Here is a 9676-nt window from a genome sequence, read left to right as displayed (position 1 = left end):
GAGCGAGAGAGAGAGAGAGAGAGAGCGAGAGAGAGAGAGAGAGAGCGAGATGACAAATCACAAGTGAAAGGCGTCAGTGTATTTAGGTTACCAATCATTCATTTGTAGTTATTTGTATCAACTTGTATGAAGACGATTTCAATTAAATTACTTTACCAATGTTATTTTTTGCGTTTTTATTTGTACTGAACCATTTAGCAAACCACATTTTGTTTTAGAAATGTGTATCAGGCAGTTTGATATAAAAAGCTATTGGCAAACTCTTGAAACTTGCTCGAGTTGTGTAGATCATGACTGTGAGCATCAAGTCCACATTAACAGGGTTACTCGATTGCACTTCAATAAAATCGGGGGATTCATAAGAGACAGATAGAACAATACAAAATTGATGCAGCAGAGGCCAAACTCCTAAAAAAACTAAATTCAGCCTTTCCCATAATGCAACTCAATAGCATTATCTCGTCGGACCCTCCCTGTTGGGTAAATTACCTTTCAGACCCCACACTCTTTTTTTCCCCTTCCAAGCTCAAGCTGTGAAAACCCTGGTGACATCATCAGGGTTATTTTCTCAAACATGTTAACACTCATCCAGAGCCACAGTGGACATGTTACATATTTTCCCGCAAGCTGAGTAGTACTCCTAATGACAAATAAACTGACCTTTATGTGTAAAATCAGTAGAGCGCCCCTTTAATTGTGGTCCAAGTTGCATTATCATTATGAATGTCAACATAGAATGCATTGGTAATGATCACTTGTGCAGCCTTGACAGCTTCTTTGTGACAGAATACACATCAGTAGCGTGTTTCAAGAGTCTGCTAAGTATCGAGCAGAATGCTTAGGAGTGTAGGGGAAAGTCATGAAGATATGTAAAACTGCACAACATGCATTCAAAAATGTTCAGGAAAAATGCTACATGTTTCATAGCTGAGCGGGTAAAACATAACAATCTTAAACTAAATGATCATCTCTGAAAGAGAGAAGAGTATCCAGTACATTTCAGCTCACTTTTAACACCATGGGCGCATTGCTTCAGTAGCCAAGCTGGTTTCCTGTAAAGCCAATAAGTCATATATGGAGTGAAGTGAACTGACAGAGGGGGGAAACAGATGCATTTGGTCCAATTTTCTTTCTCCACAAGATCTGTTGAATTTTTGTCTCACATTAAAGGAAACCGGCAACCATACTGAATACAAAACAGCACATCTGCCCATCTGTTCTTATCAGACTGATCTTTCTTTACAGGGAATGTAATTCATTTGGTCACCCTCTGCTTTAGCGCTGTATGGAGTCTTTTTTTCATGCCAATAAAGCCCAGAATGAGGTGAACTGAAAGCGAGTAAAAGATGGTGAGATAAGGAATGGATTCAGGACCATGGACAGCTCACTGTGTGTCCTAACTAGGCCAAACACAATGCTCTTGTTCTTGCTGCCACCTCTTTTATCATGTCAATCTAAATTCGGTTTGGAACAGGCTAAAGATGAACTGAACACTATTACATCCACAAACTCCTGGGACAGAACACACAGGAAACACTGTCTACTGACTGAAAAAGACAGGAAGGCATATGAAGTGTGGTGAGACATCAAACAAGGCTCAGTCTAGCTAATGCAGCAGGAGGACTACAGGTTTATTGCTTTATTATAGGTCTTCTTCCACCTGTCACAGTTGATCGCTCTCATCCCTGTGAGGTGAAGGCCAGGGAGAAAATACAAGTATTTCTTAAAAGGTCGACATTTACCTTGATGTTCTACAAAGCTGGGCGCACACAGAAGCTCTTTCTCTGCATGCACACTCCCTGGAACCCCGTTTATAATTCTCATTAGTAATTGCCAAAAACATTTTTGTGACAGTTTTTGTATCTTTTGGCCAGTTCTAAGTCAGATGTAATAACCCTAACTTAGCTCGGCAGTGAAATAATCATTATAGTGGGTCGAAAGGCTGCTAGTGCAAGTAATGCAATGCGGATATATTCCAGCGCTCCCTCTCTCTCTCTTTCTCTCTCAATCAATTTCTGCAAACTACAGTAATCCCTTTTCTCCAAAGCAGGGCGAGTGCTTGTTTATTGATCCCTCTTCCATCAGATTTCCCTTCAAGTACTTTGAGGCTTTTTAAACTGGTCTGGTGACGAAGTGACTCCGCTCAGCTACTGTTCACTGTTCTGCACACTGAGAGTAAAGTGCAAGAAATGACCAGCTTTGTGACACAGCATTCACATTCGCTTTTTTTTTGGCTTCTCTGCTGTCTTACACAAATGCAGAGGAGCAGCTGAAAGGCACTAAAGAAGATAGTCTCATGGTAAAAAAAAAAAAAAGCCCTCAAGATCCAGACTTGAACCCACAAAGTATGGCGGGAACCTCGGCATGCATTCTGATCATGTCTGCCGCGACATGAACCCTGCAGATAAGCCCAGCTCATGTGCATTTGAATCAAAGCAGCTCTCTCCTGCTCTCCCCCTCTCTACGCATGTCTTTCAGCAGCATCTGTGCGGTGTGAGGAGGGAATATGAGGGGAGGATTACCTGCTTAATTAGTAGGGGAGCTGAGTTTTGTGAGGGTATTATGTGCACAACACACACGAGAGACAGGCAGTGTAATCACATGTAATCAAACACCTTAATAGGCATCTATTTGAGCTTTCACACAGCATTTGCTTTACAAGATAGTGGCGTCTATTACACCACATAACCCAATATATTAAAAAAAACACTCATTTACATTTCCGCTCATTTAGCTTAATTGCCACAGCAGCCCGGAATGTATTTATATTCCACGTTGGTGCGAGAAGTAAATATGCGTTTGCGATTCATGAATGTATTGAAATCAAGGGCGAAGAATGACTGTGGCAGAGCAGTAAGTCATGTGATGGTTCAGCTGATAAACAGATGGTCTCGCTCTCTCTCTCTCTCACACACACACACACACACACACACACACACACACACACACACAAAGCCGTTTAATGCCCTTGCCTCCTCTTTGGAGAAGAACATAAAGTTTCACACAATCAGGAAACGATCAGGAGATTCCGGTTAAACCTGCATGTCAGAATTAGTAGTGACATTTCGCAGAAAGGAAAGGACCTTTCACTCTGTTCCATGAACACTGGTATGGCCTGGACTAATTAAGGAAATAGTCCTGTTTATGTGTGATGTCTGCACCTGCTCATTAACATCCCTGACAACATTGATTAATTGCATGCTGTGTAAAATAAGGCTTGGCAGCTCATTAACCAAAGAAACAAAAGTTGAAGGGCCATGTTACAGCTCCAAACTGAATTTCGTATTAGTTATTTTGTCTATTTTTGTGTGGTGTGTATCAGCAATGTCTAAAATCATATAATGTTTATTTTCTTGAATAGAGCAAATCACTGGCATCAGCTATCAACTATGGCAAATGGCTCCTAAAATAATAAACTGACAAAACTAGATATGAATAAATAAATCCCTTCAACACAACACATGTAGCACTTTCTTCAAATTTGTCGTTTTGCCTTTCTGTTAGCTGAAGACAGACAACACAAATTCAACATACCTTTAGACCTTTGAGCTACACCTGATTTGAATTCACTGCTGCAGCCAGTTAATAATACATTGTTTTCTCTGGAATACAATCACTTTGATGAAACAAAAGCTTGCATATCAAGCAGCTCTCAATGGGAATGCTGGGAACATAAACAACGGCACAAGCCTCCATTTCTAATTTTGCCCTACCTGCCAGCACTCTGATAATGTTATGACCAACCGCTTTCCATCCCCGCCAAACACCTGTCCTCCTGTCAGAACGCTCATTTAATGCAGACACTGCTGAATGCCTAATATAAGTCAACAGAAAGAGAGCAGGGCCAATTTACAATTCAAACACACACACACACACACACACACACACACACACACACACACACACAATGATGCACCTGTCCGCCTCTGCTAAATGTTACCATCTGAATCGTCTGTCAGCTGGTGTCAGTTGCAAGGCTTTTCTGCTCAGTGGGTAATTGGATTTAAAATGTAGGAGCAACGTGGAGAGGACATGGCCAGGTAATCGACACGCTCAGGCCAACTTAGCTGGTGAGAATGAAACCACCTTTGATTTGTTTGTAATATGAAGGAAGACGACAATGGTAATTCAATAAAGGTTATGGAATGCAACATATTTATTATACGTATTATAAGTACAATTCCCTCATCATCTCACAAACAAAAGTCTTTAAGAAAAATACTCTTGTTAGAGTATTTCTCAATGGATATGATAAGCACTCACTGCCTATAATGAGCACATTACACAATTTCACAGCATGTGTAAGGTACAAATCACACTGTGAGATTTCAACCAAGTGGGATTTCAGTGCTATATATTGCCCTGCCAACACCTCTCAATCGTGATACAAACGAGTTCTAAAAATGTAATTTACTAATTATCCCCTCGAGTGCTGCACTTGTGAAATATAGTAAACAAGTCTGTATTGGTTGAAGGATCCACATTCAATAGTGAGAGGCAGGAAATACCCAGGATTGTGTGCTGTGTGTTCTCCTTGTGTGAGTGTTGTATCACTCAATAAAGACTAAAACGACCAAGTCTAATGTTGGAATAAGTAAGTCATTTTGTTGCTCCTGTTGCATGTTTACGTCACCCAAAATAACCTCCACTACTTATATAGCAAACTGTCTATTTAGAACTAATTGCCTCAGTATCTTCTGACTCCCATATAAAAGATCTATAGATGAAAAACAGAAATATGTCATTAGTTTTGCACTTATTGGTCATAAACCAAGTTATTTGACGAACTAGCATTGTCCTGATGATGGAGCTAGAAGAAATGTAAAGGGATCACCAAAGAGATTACAGTTCATCCTGAGTGGGACATGAATGTCTGCACCAAATTTCATGGCACTCTATCAACCAAAGTGTTTGACCAACTGAACCACCGACACACGCAACGGCCGTAAGACGGATATAGCCGTCCACGAAACCACGCTTCTAGCGTGGCTAAAACACATCCTTCTAATCTAGTAACACAAGTCTGTTCTTGGCACACTGAAAAAAGAGACTGCTGCATGCAGTTTTCCTGCACACAAAAACAAACAAACAGCGTGATTAATGATAAAACAATGATAAGTGAAACCAGCACGGTGAGCATTGAAAATAAATCTCTTTGCCAACATTCGGTTGATGAGTGCTGTGGCTTTGAAGCTATTTAACCTTCAGTGCCAACAATCACAGTTCAACCTGCACTGTTTAAATCTACTCTTCACATTCAGCCAGTCACATGTTGGACAACTTTAACAGCAAACAGATGAAATACAGTAATTTATTAAACATTAGTTATAGACTTGCCGTTTTCCAAAGCCCAATGGCGGAGCTTTGGAAGCTCAGGAAGTCAGAGCATGTGTATACCTTGATTCTGGTCTTAGCCAGGCTTGCTTCCATGACCCTGGTCCTTTGGGTGAATGCCGACTAAATGAGACTTGAAGCCAGTGACGGGGACACAGGGGAGTTTATGAGACACTGAGAAGTCGACGGCTGATGATAGTTAGTGGAGGTTACTGCCTCAGACAAAACCATGCCGTGGCTTTTAGCAATCAGAACCGCATTATAGTGCAGGAATTTTATCTTGGTGCAATCAGGCTAAAGTGCTCCGGGAAACATTACCCTCTTTAAAATAACCTTTGTAGGATTTACTCTAAATATAAAGGTGATGATACAGTATATCATTATTATGAATTGTGATTTGTATTCTTTATCCAATACCAATTTAGAATTAAATGAATTACTCTCTCTGCCTCTATAGAGCATCACATTCCCTTTTTTGATCAAGACAAATGGAAACAGACAGCAGATCAGTTGATAAATGTTTTTTTTATAACACCAAGCACCGAACCACTTTCATTTCAGCCGACATATAAATGAAAATTCCACACCATCTTTAACGTAGACCAATTTACCTGTGCTGACATGTCTCTTCTAACTCCCTGTTCTATTTTTTTACAGCAACGTATTGCACAATTCATCTTCCGGCAGTGTCTCTACATCAGTAACTCACCTGCCACCACAATCGGCATATTTCCTATTCCGATTAAAATGAAACCAAAGAGGCGGTGCTCTTACAGAGACCATGCTGTAATCCAATTCTGAAACCCCAAAACATTTCTCATATTGCAACCCTTTTTTACTTTCACCTACTGCTCAGACACACCAACTAGCCTATACATACACCATCAAGTGGGTTGTACCCAATCTGCTGCCTTTCTGACCTTTGCTTCAGTCAGGCTGTAACAAGACGGCTCCGACACAAAAACACAGATAATTGATCTGTGTTAGACTCCTAGAGGTCACACCAATTATTTCCTCTGAACAAAGGGAGACCAACTCCATGAGACAAGGAGGAGTGAACCTGCTGCATTGTTTTGTTTTTACATTTATTTCTCCCAGTATTCTCTTTTCTCTCATTCAGACTGGAAATGTCACCGGAAGAAATGTCAGAAAAATGCACCGCCTCTCACTCAGCCCAAACCAAAGCGGTTTATTTCTCTTTACAGTTCTCAAGCTTGTGTCTGTCTTTCAATTCTCATCAGCGGACGACCCACGTCAAAATCTGTCTGGTCACATGATCTGTGACTCAAGTCCAAACAGACACTGAAATACACACACACACACACACACACACACACACACGCACACACACGCAATGGCATAAATGTATAGTCTATACACACATTACAGGCGAACAAAGGTTCAGAAAATCACAGTGCCACATGTATACACATGCACATGCCAACAGTGTGGGAAAGAAAGGGCTGGATAGAGCACATGTAAAGCTCATATTTTGATGGAGAAAAGCTGCCGAGTTGTTATTTTATGTTGTTATTGAGTTTTGACCTTAATTTCCTACTCTTTTCTTTCTGTCCTCGACTTCTTCCTCTCCCACATTCATCCCTCATACTGTACATCCTCAACTCCTTCACACACACACACACACACACACACACACACACACACACACAAATAATAACACTCACACCACTCAGTTCTCGGTTTATAAAAGCTTTTAGATGTGCCGTTATAAGCATTAGTGAGTATCCTTCTATCCTTCTATCCTGAGGAAAATCCTCTACTGGAAAAGAAACAACAGGAGGGGGCTGCATTTGTGAAGGTGTGTGGTTTATGGTACCGGTGAGACAATGAAATACAATCCATTAAGTCCAGTCGCGCTGACAGATTAATGTGTTTAAAGGCTCATAAAACATCAAAACACCACAAAACAGTTTAGAATACATGGCAGCAAGTATTATCAATTCCAAGGTAAACTGTAAAAATACCACAATCACGTCACAATACGTTCCACCAGGAATATGCACTTGCATGCCCTGGCGACCTGCTTGATTGGCCCTAGCGCCCTGCCACTAGAAGTAGCCCTGTGGCAGAAGTTGAACCTCTGGAAGGCCACTCTCTACAAGTGGATTTTGGCCTACAGTGGCCACGAGAACTGTAAGTAGTCAGCATGGCCTTCTTGTTACGTCTCCGACAAGTTTCTGATGCCGCTATATCACAAAGTAATAGAACGTAAAAAATGATACTGGGGGTATACAATCAAAGCTCGATATGGACTGAGCTGTTTTTTTCTGCTGACAGTAAGAAATATCGGTGTTGACATATGCATTGAAAGGTTATGGACGTAACAGAGGTGTAGGTGGTCAGGATAAGAGTCCGGAGTGAAGGATTTGTTACTCACTTTGCATCACATGCCCTTGGCGGACTATCCACGACACCGTCTCCTGTTTTTAGTGTGTATCCATTTGAAAATCTGAATCCTCTAATACACTCAACAACATTCATGCTTTAAACACATGCACCAAATCCTGGCCATGCTCCATCCTGGGCTAACCCTTCCATTACATCTATTTAAAAACCAGAGCCTTGAGCCAGTGGCCAATGAAATGCAGCCACAGATGGTTCCTTAATGCTAGCGTGGACATTTAGAGATGGGGGGAAAAGAATGAAATCAGCCAAATGGGAGCAGAAGCAGCTTTGCGGAAAAGGTAGAGGCTGGGGGATTAACATGACTGCTAAAGTGCAATGCTAACTGTTAAGCCAGAATGCTTTTTTTGACCGTTATAAAGAACAGAGACAAGAAATGTCTCTTCTTTCACACTGTAGGATTAGCTGTGGTCTAAGGGAAGATCACTGAAAGGATCCTTGATCAGATGTGAAGAATCCTATCCAGCATGGAGGCCATTGAATAATTGTTGCAATGGCATAATGTCAAACTAAGGTCATATGTGAAGAGCATTAGTATCTATTGTCAAAGTGGGTTTTAAGTCATGTGTTTATGCTTTCTTCGATAAATATTCTGGTCAAATAGGGACAGACCTTTTCCTGAAGATCTGGCAAAAAAATGGAAATGCTTTTCCGTAGATTAAAAAAACGATCAAACTTTCAGGAAACCAAACTATTAAGAAAGCCTTCAATCTAAATTGGTATTAACCATGCAAAATAATAGAGAATAAATAATACTATTCTGTCCAAAATGCAGAAAATCCACTAAAATGTGGTTTTCCACTCATGATGCCAGTTTATTCTTTGAATAGGCTATTTTGTATTATAAATTCACAAGCTGCTATGAATCCCTTCTGCACTAGTGCATTAATACATTATTCACACCCACAAAGCCTTGGAAACACTCTGTGCAGTCATGCAAAGTGTTTCTATACCTTTGTAGAAATACTACATTAAACATGAGAGAAGCAGGGACACTGTTGAATGTTAAGTGTACAGGGAAGCTACAGAACGTGTAGGTGAAGATGACATGAATTATCTATTTGTCTTCACAGCCTCTTTGCACTGTGTGTATGTATACCACATCTACATTTCAGCTCTGAACCACTCCCATTAAATATACCACACAATACATATTTATTGTACTAGGCCTTTGCAGTCAATAATGTCAACACTCATAATTTGATTGTTAACGATATAGTTAAACCGCATAAATGACAAATTGAAGGATCGAATGAATGAGGACAGCAGGACATCATAACCAGTGTTGAATTTTGACATGACATGTTGATTATCACGTCACTGACATGACCTTGTCTGTGTGTTAATAAGCTTGGACATATGTTCAGCGATGCGTAATGACCCACACACATAATCTTGGACTGTAGAACTTTGAAGGATATTGACTTCCAGTCTATCCCTGCCGGCTGTAGCTCAGGTGGCGTTAACTGTATATTTGGTGGCTCAATCCCAATCTCCTCCTGTGCACATGTTGAAGTAGCCTTGAGCAAGACGCTGAAAACTGTGTAAAAGTTTAAAAAAAATGTAAATTGCATTCAAAAACAGCCTCTGCCAAATACTGTAAATGTAACGCAATTATCTTCTAAACCATCACTGGGACATCCCTAACCTTAAACCTAAGTATATGTTTAACCTTTTAAAGAGTTGTGTCATATAGAGGGTTGTTTTTGTTGAGAGAAAATAGCAAATTGAACGTAACATGTGGGAGAACTACAGTTCCTGTGCTATGCATGTGACTCAAAATGAAAATAAAACAAACAAGAACTTCATCTTTACCAAACTTCATCATCTCCAGAAGTGTCATGTAATTGCAATAATAATTGCAGTGCATGAGGTGGTATCATTGGTGATATTGTGTTGTTTATTACAGCCTGTGTCT

Source organism: Anarrhichthys ocellatus, unplaced genomic scaffold (genome assembly GCF_004355925.1).
Source record: "Anarrhichthys ocellatus isolate YVR2014 unplaced genomic scaffold, GSC_Weel_1.0 scaffold1, whole genome shotgun sequence".
Lineage (NCBI taxonomy): Eukaryota > Metazoa > Chordata > Actinopteri > Perciformes > Anarhichadidae > Anarrhichthys > Anarrhichthys ocellatus.
Note: the sequence above shows the minus strand (reverse complement) of the source record.